Consider the following 18876-nt stretch of genomic DNA (forward strand, 5'->3'; position numbering starts at 1 on the left):
GCAAGCAAGAAAGAATAATGAGAACCACAGGAACTCTTTACATAATTACATAACGTCCAGCAGAGCCAGCAAAATATGAAAACTAATTTCAGAACAAAAGCTATAAACCTTAATATGATCTTACAAAAACCTAGGAAACAAAGTAATTCCTCACTTCCATGATTTTCAATAGGGAAATAATACTTCAGAGCAGTTAAGTTCTCAGATGTTTATCTAGAGCTTATTAGTTTAGGTGTTTCAGTCCAGATGCTGAAAGGAAAGCTTCTAAAGGCAAACCACATAGGGTTATGTGGTTTTGTTGACAGCTAAAGGAGCATTCTTCAGTCTGGAACTCTTTTTGCCCGGTTGAAGAGGTTGAGGAGGAAAAGAGACCCCATTATTTAGACTGTGGATTTGTTATTTCTGTTATTTCTGTCTCTTCTGCTGTGCAGTATCAGGGTGCCTGTGTCTCTCCTTCTGCTGCATACAGTCTGGGAAGAGGAGAGGATAATGCAGATGCAAAAACACAATGGGGTTTGCCAGAAACAGATGATTATACCTGACAAAACCCAAATTTGGTGGCTTTAAGATCCCAGGTGCCTCCTACGATTCTGATGCAATAAATGTAGATGCTTTTTTTCAAATTTGCAGGGAAGACACTCCCAGAGCAGACACAGTCAGCTGCACAGATCATCGCAGAGAACTGAGCCTTTAGTGACATCCAGATAAAAATACATATCACTTAGATAAATATAGAAAAAATTGGTGTCTCAGCCCTTTATATAATTTCCAACTGACCAGACTGAAAATTCAATGCTGGCGTGTATACACCTTCACCCTCTACACCCATAAAATCCCACACGTCCACCTAAATATTAGCATTGCCTTATTATCCGCCTAAAAACCTGTGTCCAGGTTTGCAGGACCCTTATCAAGTCACCAGATCAGAGCTCTACTATGCTGAGGAGCAGGTGCTCTACTCACCAGTTAGTTTACTTCAAACCTAATGAAAACATACATGACTTTCACCATATATCCTGAATACAGACCAAGATCACACTGAAATGTATCCTGTGCTCATCCAAAGCCCCGTGGGCAGCAGGGCAGGGAGGGGATTCTGCCCCTCTGCCCCGCTCTGCTGAGACACCACCTGCAGGGCTGCATCCAGCTCTGGGCTCCCAGCACAGCAAGGACAGGGACCTGCTGGAGCCAGGCCAGAGCAGGCACCAAGGGGATCAGAGGGATGGAGCAGCTCTGCTGGGAGGAAAGGCTGAGAGAACTGGGATTGTTCAGCCTGGAAAAGAGCAGGCTCTGGGGTGACCTAATAGTGGCCTTCCAGGGTTTGAAGGGAGCTCACAGGAAGGATGGAGAGAGACGATTTATGAGGGCCTGGAGTGACAGGACAAAGAGGAGAAATTTCAAACTCAGAACAGATTTTTCTTAGAAAGAATTTCTTTCATGTGAGAGAGGTGAAGCACTGATACAGGTTTGCCATAGAAGCTGTGGCTGCCCCATCCCTGGAAGTCTTCAAGACCAGGTTGGATGTAGCTCACTGAGTACCATGGAGTAGTGTAAGGTATCCCTGTGCATGGCAGAGGAGACAGAACCAGATGATCTTTAAGGTCCCTTCCAACCCAGCCATTTTGTGATTCTGTGATTTAGTAAACAGAATTTAACCAGATGAGATGAACAGAGGTGATCAGGCACAAGGCTCAGCCAAAGAGATGTACACCCAACAGCTTGCTCATTTGTTACTGTCCCTTTCTCCATTATTTTCTCCATATATCCCCCCCATTTTATCCATTATTTTATTATTCTTCCCCTCCCCACCTCAATCTCTTGTTTCTTCAGACTTTGCCGTATGCCAAAGGAATAAGGGGCTCACTGAACCTCACTTTGCATCAATTGTACCCTTCACTTTGTTACTTTCAAACAACCATTTGGGCAATCTTGGACTTTATTAAAGATCCTGTGCCAGAGCCAGGGGTAGCAACAGCCCTCAGTGACCCCAGGACCAAGAAGGGATTGGATCAGGGCTAGGGCCAGGGCCAGATTTGGGCAAAGGCTGCTGATGAGCCCAGAGCTGTGGTGCAGCTCCTGCATCCTGGGCAGGAAGAGTCAGCAGGGCTGTGAGGGAAAGGCAGAGTTTGGCAAGCCCCCTCCTGCCATAACACCTCTGGAGTAACTGGATGTAGAACAGTTACTGAACCAAAACATTCATTTTCCAAGGTTTAACATATTTATATTGGATTTTCAATACTCAAACACAGCAAAACATTGGAAATTTTTTAATGCCCTGCAAAATATTTAAATTTTTGAGATGGCAATAAAACTATCACTTCCATTTCTCAGCTGGATTAATAGTGCACACACACACACATGCACAAAAAGAGACTTAAAAAGTCATAAGGGAAAACAACATAAACCTTATTTTGATAACAAAAGAATACATAATATAATCTCTTCTCATAAAGCTATCCCCTCTGGTCTGTATGCTTGTGTAAGACTGTGAAGAAATAATTCAAATAGCAGCATGGTATTCACACACCCTAAAACATATTCAAATATTAAATTGATTCATAAATATGACTGCATGAGAGGTCCAAGGTCTGAAAAATCTACATGCTGTGAAAAATTAAGATAGAACAGTCAATTTTACTTCTGCAATAGTATATAGTGAAGCAACTCTTATGGCACTCAGAAACTAGATACATTTGGAACTACACAGATTTTTGGGAAGAAAGCAAAGTGTTTACTAGTGTACCAAAACACACACACACACACAAGATGCAGAACACTTAATTGAAAAATAACAACATGAGCAAATTTTTAAAATTAATGTTCATTTCAAAGAGGAAAGGAAAGGAAAGAAGGAAAGGGAAGGGAAGGGAAGGGAAGGGAAGGGAAGGGAAGGGAAGGGAAGGGAAGGGAAGGGAAGGGAAGGGAAGGGAAGGGAAGGGAAGGGAAGGGAAGGGAAGGGAAGGGAAGGGAAGGGAAGGGAAGGGAAGGGAAGGGAAGGGAAGGGAAGGGAAGGGAAGGGAAGGGAAGGGAAGGGAAGGGAAGGGAAGGAAGGGAAGGGAAGGGAAGGGAAGGGAAGGGAAGGGAAGGGAAGGGAAGGGAAGGGAAGGGAAGGGAAGGGAAGGGAAGGGAAGGGAAGGGAAGGGAAGGGAAGGGAAGGGAAGGGAAGGGAAGGGAAGGGAAGGGAAGGGAAGGGAAGGGAAGGGAAGGGAAGGGAAGGGAAGGGAAGGGAAGGGAAGGGAAGGGAAGGGAAGGGAAGGGAAGGGAAGGGAAGGGAAGGGAAGGGAAGGGAAGGGAAGGGAAGGGAAGGGAAGGGAAGGGAAGGGAAGGGAAGGGAAGGGAAGGGAAGGGAAGGGAAGGGAAGGGAAGGGAAGGGAAGGGAAGGGAAGGGAAGGGAAAGGAAGGGAAAGGAAAGGAAAGGAAAGGAAAGGAAAGGAAAGGAAAGGAAAGGAAAGGAAAGGAAAGGAAAGGAAAGGAAAGGAAAGGAAAGGAAAGGAAAGGAAAGGAAAGGAAAGGAAAGGAAAGGAAAGGAAAATAGTAGTTCTAACAGTTGGATCCTCATTGTCATCATGGCAATTAATCTGAAAGCTTGGAGTTGGATAGGTTCCTTATCCCTCATAGACTTTAAAAAGAAGTTAATTTTACATAGTGAGAAATCATGAACAGTTGTGGTCAGTAATATATAGAATATTACCTGGCACAATCACCAGTGATTGCTTCTTGATTTATAATCTATCATGAAGAAAGAATGATCTGTTCTATCCCCCTCACATCTTAGTGATTCATATACATTTCATTTGGAATATTTCTTGACTACTTACAACTCTAAACCTCAAATATAAAAAGATAAAAAACAAAAACAAAAACAAAACAAAACAAAACAAACAAAAAAAAAACAAAAAACAAAAAACAAAAAACAAACCAACAAACACCCCCAAAACCCCACCCAAAAAAAACCAAAAAAACCACCCAGAAACAAACAAACCCAGAAAAAGCATGCACCCCAATCTGTCCTCTAGCTGCTTCTTTTTTTTTTTATTGGCACACAGTAAGAAGGGATGGGCTGCAAACAAAAAATGATCCACCAGCATTTTTTTGTTTTGTGTGCTAAGTTAGAAAGGTGAACAATATTGAGACTCTCCAGCTATGGGTTTATGAAATGAAAATCAATAGTAGTGTCAAGGGTCACTGAGTGACTACAATGACCATGACTGTCCACATGATTTCCATCAGACTTCATGGGTAATATTGACTTTGGAATTTTTTTTATTGTGTGGTTGTTTGCTGCAAAAACATAAGGATGATCCTACCCCCTATAACACTCTGGGTGGTTCAGTGGAAGCCTGAGGCAGCTGAAGCCCTATCAGCTACAAAATGGTGTTGGAACAGTAATCCTCTTTGTGTTGCATTTTGCTGTAACATCAATTTTATAAGTATTACAGCCAGCAGTTTAGCTTGCATCTATGAATTTTGCAAGACTAAAAGCAAATGAAAATGCCATCAAAACTTTAATCCTTTTTTAAAAAAAATAATTTTTATTTATTCTGTAGCCAGTTTTGTGCTGATGCTGGAGTTACAGAAGAATATAAAGTAAAGGAGTTAAGTGAGTTGAGATCTCTCTGTTATATGTAGATTTGTGTGCAGTTTTGTGCTCTGGTTTGAACAGAAAACATACTTCATAAGTACTTTATTTTGTAAGTAAATTATAGAAATATGCAGTAAACGGATAAAAGACAAGAAATTAAATTCTATATTATACTAAAGGCATCAGCGTATGAGGCTGTGTTAGCCTCTCAGTGGTTTCCTTGCTTTTAGCCCCTGATGAGCAACACATGTTGTGATTAGACAAAAAGTCTTAATGAGAATTATTTTTTACAGTCTAAAAGCTAAAAATACTACTAGTATTATATCAAAGTAATTATAGTAAAGCAATTATTTAAAGCTAGCAAGAAGGATAATTAATAAGTAGCAATTGATGTAACTCATCCACACCTACTCTTGTGGGCACACCAACTTTTATCTTTCTCTCAGCCTTGAGGAGTTATGTTGTTGGGTCTCTCCTTACTCAAGTGATATTTCAAGAAGGAATATATTCTGAGAACCTCCCCACTGAAGTGGACTGGACTTAAAGAGTATAAAGTGACTGCCAGGTCAGCTTAGCACCTCATCTGCCAAGTCTTTGCCTCACTATCAGGATGTTGATTTGGGATTGCTGAGACAAACTGAGTTTTAGCATAATTCAAAACCAAAACCTCTGTGTGCCACTTCCTTTCAGCCCATCACTGACAGCTTTACAAACAGGACATTTTCCAACTTGCATTTTCAACTTCCCACCCAAAGTACCAGGGGACTGTCACTCCACACCTTGGACAGTGCAAAGTGCTCTGCTCATCCACCCTGTTTGCAGCACTCCTGGTCACTAGAGTGACCTAGGGAGTTCCTTGGGGTTCCTTTGTGGCTGTGGATGTGGGCACGTTAATATAATGTGAGAAAGCACATTTTACTTCTTCCTGGGAGTAAGACAGAAAAGTCAGAGTAGTCTTCAAGTTGAAGGGCAAAGAGTATCACAAGGCAATTTTCTAAAAACAGATCTGAAAAAAACCACACTAACCTACAGTCAGTATATTTGTTGGCTAACTACCAGTAGTCAGCTACTTAAACTCACTTCAAAGCATCTCAAAGAAAACATGGGAATAAATGAAATTTTGAAGATGTCCTATTGTCTTTAACATGTTAAATTAAAAATTGAGGAAGACATAATGTGATATGTTCTATGACGCAAGACTGAAGTAAAAATTAAACTATGTAAACCAGTGTGTGAATTAGAGAGAAGTAGATAAATATATAGAGATCTAGAAATAATCTAGATAAATAAAGTTTACATATGTGACATAGAATAGATCTAGAGTAACACAATTTTTATAGTCAGTTGCAAAAACATTAGGATCACTGTACAACTCAGAAAGTGGAACAAATATTTAATATATCATGCTATTCCTTGATAAAAAAGTTACTTTCTTTCAAAGACACGATGATAGCTAAAGAGGTTGGATTTTTTCCCCATTTTACCAATTAATCAATGTTCATTTCATGTGCTAATGTTGACCTTTTCGGTCATTCACAAAGAAAATTCAGATCTAATGAAAAGGCAAACAAGTTTATCTGTATAATCTCCTATATTCCAAATTTAGCATGGAAACATGGAATATGTCAAATGCCAAAATATTTCAAGAGTCTGTAATCTAATTTTTGTCTCTGAGAATTTCACTAAGTTCAGCACCTGAGTAGTATGAGTTCAAAAGAAAAATATTAAAAAAAATAATTGTAATATTTTCAAGGCATAAAACCATAAAATTGATCTATTTTGATTGGAAGAACCTCAAAGAACATCTCATTTCAAACCCCTGCTATGGGCAGGGACACCTATCACTAGATGAGGTTGCTCAGAGCCCCATCCAACCTGGCCTTGAACACTTCCAGGGATGGGACATCCCCAGCTGCTCTGGGCAAAATCTTCACTTCCTCACCACTCTCAAAGTAAAGAACTTCTTCCTAATAGACAACCTAAGTCTTATAAAACATTAAGTGTTTCTCTTTCCAGTATTTTATTTTGGATATTTACAATCTTTTTTTTTTAATTTTTTTTTTAGATTTTTTGTTGCTACATCTGGGATGATAAATTTAGCAGAAACAACAAACAAATACTGTCTCCCCAAAAAATTGGCTGAGATAATGCTGGTCATCTGGGCAAAAGGTGGTGTAAACCTTAAATAATTTCTTACATCCCTTACAGAATACTTATATTTATTTTAGTTTTGTTTTGTTTTGTTTCCAGGACAAAAGCAATACAAAAATAAATAAAACAATGTCTACATTTTATACAGAGAGAAGGTACTGTCCTAATATTGTCCAGATCATATTTATATATCTTTATTATATTTACTTTAAAATTAAAGAAGCAGCGGGACATTATTTTTCCTTCAGCATGGCTGCATTTAAGATCAATAAGAGACATTTTCCTGTAGTAAAAGCAGAATTTCCAGTTGATTCAGTGTTCACACACCAGAAGTATCAGAAAAACTGTTTCCTGTGCACCGTAAATACTTACCCTAGCTTTTCAAAATGAACTTTTTAAATTTGGTACTGTCAGTTTCATCAAGTTCATTAATCACTTTTTTGGTGGTTTTTTTTTTTCCAAATTCAGTCTGATATTGTCAGTGATTCTTTCTGGTGTTATGAACATCAGAAAGTAATAAATTATTATAAGCACTATTTATTGAATCTTCACTGGAACACAATAAAGCTCTGTATGACAGTAATATATTTTTCTTTTCATTTTAAATATTTTAAAAATACAATTAATTTTTCCATCAAAAATATTTTGCAGGTAAAAAAATCTTGATAATTAGCTTCTGAAAGGTTAAAGTTTTTGACAGATATAACTACTAACAGTATAATGACATGATGAACCTATGACATTTGAATCAAAATCAGCAAATGAAACTGCATTCAGTATATTGTGAATAATGAATTCACTTTTTTCTTCCTCTTGCCATGTAGCATTTCCAATGTTGCTGAAGAATCTTCCACTCTTAGAAAAAATGTAATTAGAAAAAATATTTAAGAAGTAACTGAGGAGTGATGGGATGTAGAAATGGAAATCATTTGTAAATTTATCCTAAAGTGTACTTTTCTTCTCAATGCAACAAATAAATTCAGCATTATTCAGACTTTTGGGAGAGCCAAGTGTTTGACAGTAAAGACAAAAAAGAAAATGACAAACATTTTATGCATTTATATTCAAGTTTTCCATATGGTAAATGGTCAAAAGCTTGGATGTAGAAGTTATAGTGAAGATTTTAGAAGTTCATGAACTATGAAATTTTAAAACCAGGTATTTATAGCTCTAGGGGGAAATACCTTTTAAAGCAGACTACTTGCTGTTGAACAGGAAGACAAAAGTTGTACTTTTGCACTTCTTTGGTTAAGTATGTTAATATCTGTATTTCTTGACAAAGTCAGTAACCGTGTTCTTGAAACTTGGAAACTGTATGACTGGTAAATTTATCAGTTGCTCTCCTTTTCCTCAAATATACATTTTTTCTTTCTCAGTACTCTGACAATATATTTTTTTCCCTCAGAATCTGTATGCTCTTTCCAAACTCATATGAAATTTAATGACAATTTTTGCAAAAGCTTTAGGAATCTTGTCCAATGTAATAGGTGTGTTGGGAATTTCTAAAAGAAAACATGCAGGTGTCCCTACTGTATAGATTTCAACAGAAATTGAAGCCTGTAGGTAGAAATAAGAGATCAAATTTAATTATTTGTTAGTCTACAGGTAAGAATAATTCCAAAATACAATAAAATTTCATTAAAAATCAATATCATCTAAAAGTAAATTAATAATATTAATAACTTGAATAATATGTTCTTGCTGTAGCAATGCAATTATACACATGTGACAGAGTTAAAAAAATCTTTAAAGGATAGTTTGAAGAATAAATTTGGAGCCATATCCTCATTAGTTGCATATTTTCAAGAAAAGTCTTGTTATAACTGTTAAGGTTTTAAGTAAAGTCCTGGATACAAATTTCAAATGTTAAATTCTATTATTTGCACTACAGAAGTTATATTGATTTCAAATGGAGTTGCCATTTCACTTTGAACATATGATATTTTATTGCTTGTTCTGGGATATCCATTAGGAAACAACAACAAAAAAAATTGGTCAAAAACAAATATGTGGGTATGTAGATAAGATTTATTTCTACACATGGAGAATATTTATATAAAGTTGCTGCTGATGTTTTACACATATGGTCTATATGCTCATTTTAAAATATAGTAAGTGTAAATTTAAGAAAATAAAAGGACAACCATGTATAATAAAATATAGACCTTTAGGAAATTTTATTTTCTGGCATAAAGTACTTGAAATTTTAAACTCAATTTTTTTTTATTACAGTCTCAGCCTATGTCTAATTAAGGAAAAAAAAATAGAATGTTTTGCTTTTGTTTGACTTTTGCCTTTAAGCTATAATAATATTACAGAATAAAGCACACTCAAAAATAGTCAATACTGTGACTTGTCATTCCTACAGATCACTACATCTTCTTGAAATTATTCTGTAGGGATGTAATGTTATTCCCTGTCAATATGATATGTACGGATACTGGATTAAAAGTGGTTTTGTTAAAGGCTCCATTCCACATTATTGAATATGTGTTTAATTTATCCTAAGAGATTTTATATAGGCAAATTTGGTGGCATTTCTACTTCCAAGAATTTGAGTGGTGTAATTTCTTCTTTTCTAACTCACAGGTGAATCTAACAAAATTTGACTCGGTACAGAAAGAGACAATAAATTAGAAAATCAAGAAGTTTATCTAAACAATTTCCAGCTAAAACCTCCAACTATTAATTGGTTTAGCAAACTAATCCAGAACTAATTTACAGCATTCAGAGTTCTTATATTCATTTGATCAATATCAAAAGACACAGCAGGAATAACAGCACCAACAGGCAGGAAACCTTGTGAGATTATGTGAATTCTGTGCTAGGAAAAAAACCAAACCCAACAACAAACCAACAGCTCTTCTCACCTCTGTGGTTGCTGATCAATAAAAGTTAATGTCCTGGTGCTGCATTCATTACAGAGCTTTTCAGAGAGATAGCTCTTTACAGCTCTTCAAGGATATTTCATGGCAGTCTAAATACTTATAGCCTATTTAATTTGCAAAGGCTCAGAGTTGAGAGTAGCACTTGCATTGACAGTGTTAGCAGGAAGGGAGCCCCAGACTGCATACCATGAAACACCTTTTTGGAGAATGCTTCCAGAAGAAGCTTTCTTGTTAACATCTGACAGGATGAAAACACATGCAGCACATACTGTGTTACAGTTTGGAGAAGAATGTTTGCAGTCTTTTCTTCCTGTTTTGTAAATTTTAGTGGAAAAGAACTATGAAGCTTCTTGATTTGGTTTTAACAGCTTCTTAGTATTTAATTGTCTAATAGTTTAGTTAGCACTAAACTGTTAGTACTAGCTAAAGTACTAGCTTAGTACTTTAATAGTTTAAAAGTTTCTTTAATTTCATTTTGAAAATTTGATTACACAAAGTGAGTTGGAAGACAGAAGCCCTGCAGGAAGTGATGTTCTGAGAATTTTCATTTCCTCTTCAGATTCATCGCTGGATGTGAAAAGGACTTTGAAGTCCTGGTAAAATTACTTTGCCATTAAATTACTTTGCCATTAAACTGAGAGATCCTTAGGACCAATAATTGGGAATATCCATCTTTATTAAAGTATCTCCATATTCTAAATATGGTGGGTCTAGGTTATGGTGGGTCTAGGTTATATATACCTTTTTGGTGAGGATCAAGGCTTTGAGCCTGTTTGAAATCTTTAAGTAAGCAAATAAAATTTATGTCAAGAAGTACATTATATCCTTAAGTATTTTAAATCAATACACATATTTTTATATCTACAAACACTGCATGCCAAAGTAATGAAACAAATTACATAAAACTTCATTAATATGATCAAGGTACAAATGCTTGTGACAGCTGGTTTAAGTGATTTCTCCTGATTCAGAGTATATTATTTTATGAGATGATGCCATAAATACTACCAAAGTTAAACTGGAGTGTGACAAAGATTTGCAGACAGCTACTCTGGAACTTTAAGATGTACCTTTTTCCCTAAGCTATTTTTTCCTGCAGATCTTTCAGAGCTTGCATTATCTTCTTGCTTCATGGACAGGTTCTCACTTTTTCATCTCTCTCCTTTCTGCTCTCATCCCCTGCACATCTTCTCCCACTCTGGTGGCCAGATCATACTTTCCACAGTATATCTCTCCATTACTGAATGAAAAAATGAATAATAGAAAATACTTTGCCAGATGTTCTTTCTCCTTATTTTCCTTTTTATTTTATTTGAAAAGCAAAAAAACTTACTAACAGAAAGCCTTTTTGTAGAGGCAGCAAGACCTTTAGGTGTGAAGGACACTGATTTAAGGGTTTTTTGGACTGGGAATGTGCTTATCAAGGGGTTTCCTGGTTTTGGCTTTTGTGAAACAGGGGCCATCATTAACATCACAGTTACTTGATATTTAATATAATTGAAAAATTAAAATGTTATCAAAAATCTTTATTTTGGCCCAAAGCAAATTAAAGGAAGCAGTCAGATATTATACACCATGTTTCCCATAAACTTACTAATCCAGAAGAGCAGCATGGATTTTTTTTTTTATTTTTCAGTGCTTAAGTTCCACCAGAGATTTTTCTAAATCATGAGCAGAATTCAGACACTGATAAACCCAATTCAATGGGGACTATTTTCCAATGCGACAGCAGTCAGACAGTTGCCACAAACTAAGACATGATATACATTTCCCCAATCCCTGACAGCTAGATCCTACTAAATATTAATATTTTATCACATAATACTTTTCACATCAAATATTGGCTTAAAAATGAGTTGTTCTGCAAGATTTTTGCTTGAATTTTGTTTATGTTTAATTTTTGGAGCAGACTAGAACCTCTTTTTGATTTAAATCTTATTCTTCATTGTCAACCAAAGAAGCGTTTCTCTTGTCATAGGTGAAGGAGGTGGCCAATAATTCATAATACAAAGTAACAAAAATGTAGACATACCAACAGTATGGCAGCAAGCACAGTTCAGGTATTTGCAAGGAAATTACTAATGGACTATCTTAATAAATTAGTTTAATAAAAATGTCCTTGGTTAGATTTCACTGCTTACATCAGAAAAAACCACAAGTTTTAAAATCCTTTCTCAATCACTTTTCCATATTTCTAATGACAATAGTTTCATTAACATTTAAATTGATAGACTGAAATTATATTATTTTTCCAGGTAAATTAAGCCACTAGAATTATATAATTATAAATTATAATGGTTATAGCCCCTTGCAAGCATAAAGAATAAATAGGATCCATATTATATCCTTTTACTGTATTTTGGGAAGACAAAAACTGAAACTTACAATTGCTTGTTGTAAACACATTAAAGCACAATTTCCATCCTTTCTAACTTATCTCTATTTTAATGATTGCTTTATCTCACCCATTCCATGAAAATGCAATAGTAGCCTGTTTATACAGTGACAAAAACCCCAAGGTTTTGCATTGAAGTTTCTAGCATAAATTCTCATTGTCTGAAACTGAAAACTATTGTTTTCTCAAACATGATTCTCAGTAACAAAATAATTGTTAGAAGTGTGCTTCTTACAATGTGGAATTTTGTTTGGAATTTTTTGAACATAATAGGTCACTTTTTAGACTTTAAATTCCATTGCAACTGTTATGGTGCCATAAACAAAAGGATACTGACTCTTAAAGCAATTTGGGTGGTAGCAGACTTAGAAATGTAACCAGCAATATTGCCTTATTGTACTAGTAAAACTTGATAGAAGTGATAGTGGAAGCAGTATATTTAATTTTAAAGAAAGTTAATGTATGTTTTTTCTCCTACATTTCACCCATGGCACATCCCATGTGTTATGAATGGTATCTCTGTGATAAGTTGCAGGATGAAGAAGCAAGACGAGTGAAGAGGAGGCAGAATAAAATAAACAGTAAAATAAACAGGGTATCATATATAATTCCCAGTCACACAAAAAATTAATAGGTTTCTATTTTTAACGTGATTGCCAAAAACCAAAATCACAGAGAGAAAACTGAAGGCTTTTCCTCCACATCCATATTTATGCATATTCCCACCATGCATCCTCTGGATGCTTCAGGATATAGATGTGATGCCAGTTGTTGCTGTCATTGTCAACTTTCTCTCCTTCACAGAGGATGACACAAGACATTTAGAAAACTCTCCATTTCATAAAATCACAACTATACCACAGAGTTTTTTTTTAAAAGGCAGATATTTTTTCTAATGTAGCTCTTTGTAATTCCATCCATCTAAACACTGATTTTACAAAGATTGCAGGTTACTTTTTAATGTGGAAAAGAAATAAATTATCCAAATTTTGTATAACTCAGCAAATCAAAGGTACTGTTTTTGGGAGATTATGTTCTGTCTTCTCTTCAATGTTTTGTCTTTATATCTGACCTTCAATACATTTTGAAACATCTTTACATGGCAGGTAAAACAGAAAAGACTTCTGGCATAAACCAATTTCATGACAACTTTCAGCCTGGGTTAAAATCACTTCTATTCGCAGTCTTCTCAAATGTTAGAACAAAAAGAAAAAAATATACAACCAAACAAAACATTTAAAAGTATAGAAAAGATTGCTGGGATTTAGTGGTCACAGCAGCCTTCCACCTGTGCTGGGCTTCCTCCCAATTTGCTTTAATCGAGCTAATGGTTATAAGGACAAAACTGTATTTTTGGTAAGGGCCAGAAACTTTGAACAAAAAGTCAGAACACTTACCAAAATTAGAGGAGCGATAAATGATGAGCTGTGGAAAATAGAGAGGCTGAACATAAACTGTACTTGACAGGCAAGTTATAGTCATTGTGTTCATGACTTCAGTGCAATTTTGCAAGTGATAAAAGGAAATAGTTCTGGCATGATTGAAATTACAAGAACATCTGCCACAAAGAAACAAAACAAAACAAAAAACCCAATAAGACCTTCAAACGTCTTTTTTTAGAAGACTGTAGTTAAGTTACTGAATAGGACTTGATCGGTACATAGACTTTGTGCTATTCATTGCAGATGTAAGCCTAACTCATAATTAGCCATTCATAAATTTAGATTTATACATACTAGTTTAGTCATTCCTGCTAATCCATAGCTGGATTTGGAATTCAGGTGGCAAACAGCAAACTGTGCCAGCTTTGGCATTGTGCAGTTCTGTTCTCTTTCAGAATGGCATATTAGCTTTTTGTATGTATTAACACCAAGCAGATTCATAAAATTAATTTTATTTTAAATAATGTTTGATTGGTAAATATATTGGTTAAATACCTTCAGAAGAACCCCCAGCAGAATGACTTCTTATGAATAGTGTACTAGATCATAGAATGATAGAATGACCTGGGCTGGAAGGGACTGCAAAGACTGTCTTGTTCCAACTCCCAGTCATGGGAAGTGACAACTTCCCCCAGACCAGGCTACTCCAAGACCCATCCAAGCTGGCCTTGAACACTTCCAGGGATGGGGCACCCACAACTTCTCTGGGTAACCTGTGCCAGGGCCCCACCACCCTCACAGGGAAGAACCTTTTCCTAATAGCTGATGTAAACCTTGTCTGTGTCAGTTTGAAGTCATTCCCTCTTGTCCTGTCACTACAACCTCTTGTAAATTCATTTTGCATATGCAGTACAGAAAGTTAATGTACAAAAAATGTCTTTAAATATTCATTTCTGTTACTTGGGACACCATAGATATTGTACATTTTTCGACATTCTTTAATACAAAATGTCAGAAATGGTGATGATCATATTTCAGGTCTTTGACTTAGTTTAAAAATCTCTCATTGAAATATATATATATATATATATATATATATATATATATATATATATGAATTAAAATTAATGAAATGCAAATAATTTATTTTCAGATAAAAAATAGTAAAAAATTTCCTACAGACCTTCTACGTATAAGAAGCCTTGGCAAAGATGCTAAATGACAGCCTGGAATTAACACATTTGCATTGGAAACAAGACCCAAATAACTGGAGTTGTGCATGATGAGTAAACAGAATGCAGAAAAAGGAGAACCTAGACGTAATATGACAAAGTTAATTTTGGGGTTGTTTTGGGGGGTGAATGGGGAAGTGGGGGAACAAAAAGAGCATAGAACTGAAAATACGAAATAAATTAAAGTCACATTAACTTTGCTTTACATGTGTGTGAGAGTTTGAACAATTACAGAGAGGAAAACAAGACCAGGGAAAATAAAGGAAAATACAGAAAAATACAAAAGGTACAACAAAATTTTAGAAATGTTACTATTCCAGACTGTTAGAAATGGATTTTTAATCACTCTCTTTTTCTAGAAATATAAAATTTTGTTTATAGAACCAATCCAAATATCAATGATTCATGTAATAGTATGCCACATAGCATATTATTAGGCAAACAGGAGAAAACAGGAATTGATAAGAAGTTGGAGAAGATGTCAGCAAAAAGTGCAACAAGTTGACCGGAGAGCTCTGATAAAAGATGGAGATTATTAGTACTTTCCCAAGAATCTTCCCTGATCTATTTGACATTTTTTCGTCTATTTGGTCTCTCCCATCTCCTGCACAGAGGGAAAATGTGCCAATGGGAAGCACTATAAATACCCTGCAGGATCACAGGGCAAACTTAGATCTGGTATTTCGGGACTTTCAGTCCTGGAGCAACGGCAATGCAGTAGTGTTTAAAATACCAGGGTGTGTATTTATGCACTGAAACTAACAACAAGAATTTCTGATCTATGATGAGCACACTTATGTAGAAATGACAGATGATGGAATTTAATATACTGCTTCAATCCAAAATGATTATAAAATACCAATGTATTGCAATAACACATAGGTGAATTTATTCTTATAATGCATCAAAAGATAATTTTCTCGTTTAAATCCTTAGAGTGTGAATTAAACAATTTTGCTGAAATACATGGGCTTCTGAATCTGTGTTACAGGATGAAAACACAGGCAGATAAATTTTTTTGAGAGAAAATATTACTTCTTAACCAAAAGAAAAGAAATCAGGCTGTCTTATAAATGGTTCATTAGTTAACAGCCAAAACCAGCACATGAAAAGGCAGCATTTTTTTCTTTTGACTTTCTAAAGTGTGATAAATTAAGACATAGATTAAAGAAAATCTAAACCAAAGAAAATAATACTTTTTTTTTCTTTTCTTAAGAAGGCAAAAAAAGATAGAAAAAGACACAGCTTTTAAGACTCCATCATGTTTCACATATACGGTACCCCATATCAGTCATTTTTATATTCTGTGATTGGTAGGTAAAACAATATAATGCTTGCCAGCAATCCTTGCATGAAATAGCTGATTTGAAAGCTTTTAGAACAGACTAAAATGGTATGATGGCCACAGCCGAGTTGCTGCATCAAATAATTGCTTGTCTAGCTGGAAATATGGGGTTTGAATTAATTTTGTCCTACCTTGTAGTCATTTGGATCTCATCCAATGAAATATCTGTGCTAGACCAAAGTATTTTCAACTTTAAATGGCACGAGTGGGAGTCCAGGGATCATAGTTAACCTTGATGTCCTGCTAATCAGAGTAAAAGTGGTGGGTGTCAAACCATTTCATCTACCCCATTGTAATAAAGGAGACAATTGTAATTTTGAATGGAAATGGCACAAAACAGTATCAGTTTCACTGGTGAAGGTGTTGTTCTGTCACCTTTCTGTCTGTGATTAGTTGATCGCCTCTCAACACAAAACACTTTGGTTTTGTGCAGTCTAACTTCCTATCACATTATGCAGCATCAAACAAATTGTCTTTGAGAAGCCTTCAGTTTACTAGGTTTTCATGGTAATCAAGTTATAATCTCCTAAAAGAATGTATGAGTTTTGTCTTAAATATCTAATATTCATAAAGCTATTTTCATTACCATTAATTAAGTTACAGTCTTTTAATACTTTAGCAATTATATCCCTTATCAACTTTGTCCAGAACTTGTGTCATGCTAACTAGCTCAAATATTGCTTAAACCATCTCTACGTTTATTTTGAAATATGAAGATTAACTTCTTCTGCACAGTTGGAGTATTTCCAATGATTTTAAACATATCTATAGATGCAATCTGTACCACAGAGCGTGTTTAGGCTGGTTTTATAAATCATTTCAGGTCAAGATATGGGCATTTCTTTAATTTCATCATTAAGTTACTGTTTAATATCTTTATAGATAGTTACAAGTTAATTTGTTTTCATAACAAAACACTGAAATTTGTTATTAAACAGACTTTTCTGAGAGATTAATTGGAAGGAAGCAGTGTTTAGTTGCACTATATTTTGCAATAGTTAGAAAAAGCATAAGAGCAGACTGCAAAGCCATAGCTCGGGAGGAGTGTGATAAAGTTACATTTCAGAAAGAAATGGGGTTTTTTTCCAAGTGAAATCAAGCATTATGACAGTTTTGTCATTTGAAGTTGTCTGTCTGCATGAGTGAAACAGAGGGGTTCTGGAAAATGTAAGGGAAGCAAAATGAAAATTCTGAGCAGACTACAGATTTCTACCATTTATTTATGTTGCTCTTAGAGAAATATTCTCTATAATGTCAAAAAATTTAACTTAGCAAAATTATAATCTTATCTTCAAGCAGGTTAAAAAACAATAGGAAAAGAAATAAAATAATCAGACATTTCTTCTTTAAAATGAAGATATATATTTATTTGTGTTGCTTCCTATTTTCTGTATTCTGATATTTTTTTCTGCCCTAACTAAAAGTAGCCCCAAATAATAGCTATAATATTTTAAAACCAAATTGAAATAATTCCTGTTATGCTGGTATACCTCTATTCTAAAATCCTAGATTACATATGAATGGCAAAGATTTTTTGATATTGGAAATTTCAGTCTACGTTTTATGTATTAAAAATATGATTATTAAATAATTTTTCTGTCAACCAAAAAATAACAAATATATATGCATATATATAAATGGTTAACTTTTTCAAAACAAGTAGAAATAATTGGCCTTTTACATAATTGATTTGTTCAGAGACTATTGTATTTGAGAAGGAGGAGATATAATAAATTTCAAAAGATAAATGCTGAAAAATAAATTTAGGGGAAAACCCCCCAAAATCTACCCCCCCTACATCCCCATAACAATTTTTCATAATAGATAAGGAAGTTGGATAATCTATATAAATTCCCTCTAAATGACTCTGCTACTTAGATGTTGCAAACCAGTGGTGGTCCACTTAAAATACTTCAACATCTGGCCCAAAAGTAGAGAAAATTTTCCAACTTTCTTGGAATTCTTTTCCCTTACTTGCCACTTGTTCAGATTTATAAGCAAAAGGTGGGGATATATTGCACAGAAACCTCAGAGTTGGCCATTTGTATTATAGAGCTCTGATTTCGAGTGACTGAATATGATTTCCATCACTGAATACTTTCTGGCTTGTGAACACTATGTTAAAATTTATATCACTTTGGAGTTCCAGTGGGAAAACTGTCATAGGTAATGCTAGTGTGGACTGTATATTGATGGATTTTGCACTTTCATCACATTAGCAATATTTCTGCGAGCATTTATCTTGCTGACAGTGACTTTGACAGTTAGAGACCCACTGTTGCACTTTCATTAAAACATCAAGCTGTTTTTCCTACCTGGTGGTCTGGAGAAGCTGTGCATTTCTGCCTTGTAAATTAAGACTCTGGAGAGAAAGTAACCTTGAGACTTCCCTGCCTTGCAGGCCCTCTCTCACTGCCTGCTGGTGGGGACAGTCATTTTTCTTAGTGCCAATGAGGGGTGTCTGCTTTTATTCTTCGACTTTGGAATTCCTTTTGCAAGTCAAGTGAAATGTTAGAAGAAAAAGGATTTGCACCAACAGCATCAATGCAGAATCTTTTTATGTTGTAATGATGGCTCTTTTTGTGTTGTAATGGATGTGATTGTTTGTTCACAGCAGAACAAACAAGCACATCCATTCTTTCAAGTTAAAGATTTAGGAGAACATGCTATGATAATCTAATGAGGACTTGAAACTATTTGCTGTGTTTTGCCTTCTTTTTTGATGCAAATATGAAACAATATCACCAGTACATTTCAATCACCTACTTGATTATTTTTTCTTCCCAGCAAAAATCTGTGCTTTACTCCTTTTCACCTGCCAAATTTAGAAAAATATATTGGCAATCTAAAACACCACGAGCTCAAGTTTTATTTTGCTTTTAATAAAATTAGTTAAAGATA

General features: G+C 35.2%; 1 long non-coding RNA gene across 1 annotated transcript; it reads right to left on the reverse strand.

Moving 5' to 3' along the window:
• Positions 1–10652: 10652 nt before the first annotated feature.
• On the reverse strand, positions 10653–18490 carry LOC135295613 (uncharacterized). Its single transcript, XR_010357740.1, has 3 exons — positions 18291–18490; positions 16107–16218; positions 10653–10861 (listed from the first exon to the last, which is right to left on the reverse strand). It is a non-coding gene; the product is annotated as an uncharacterized LOC135295613 (long non-coding RNA).
• Positions 18491–18876: the final 386 nt, after the last annotated feature.

The sequence above is a fragment of the Passer domesticus genome, chromosome 2 (assembly GCF_036417665.1).
Source record: "Passer domesticus isolate bPasDom1 chromosome 2, bPasDom1.hap1, whole genome shotgun sequence".
In the NCBI taxonomy this organism is placed as follows: Eukaryota; Metazoa; Chordata; class Aves; order Passeriformes; family Passeridae; genus Passer; species Passer domesticus.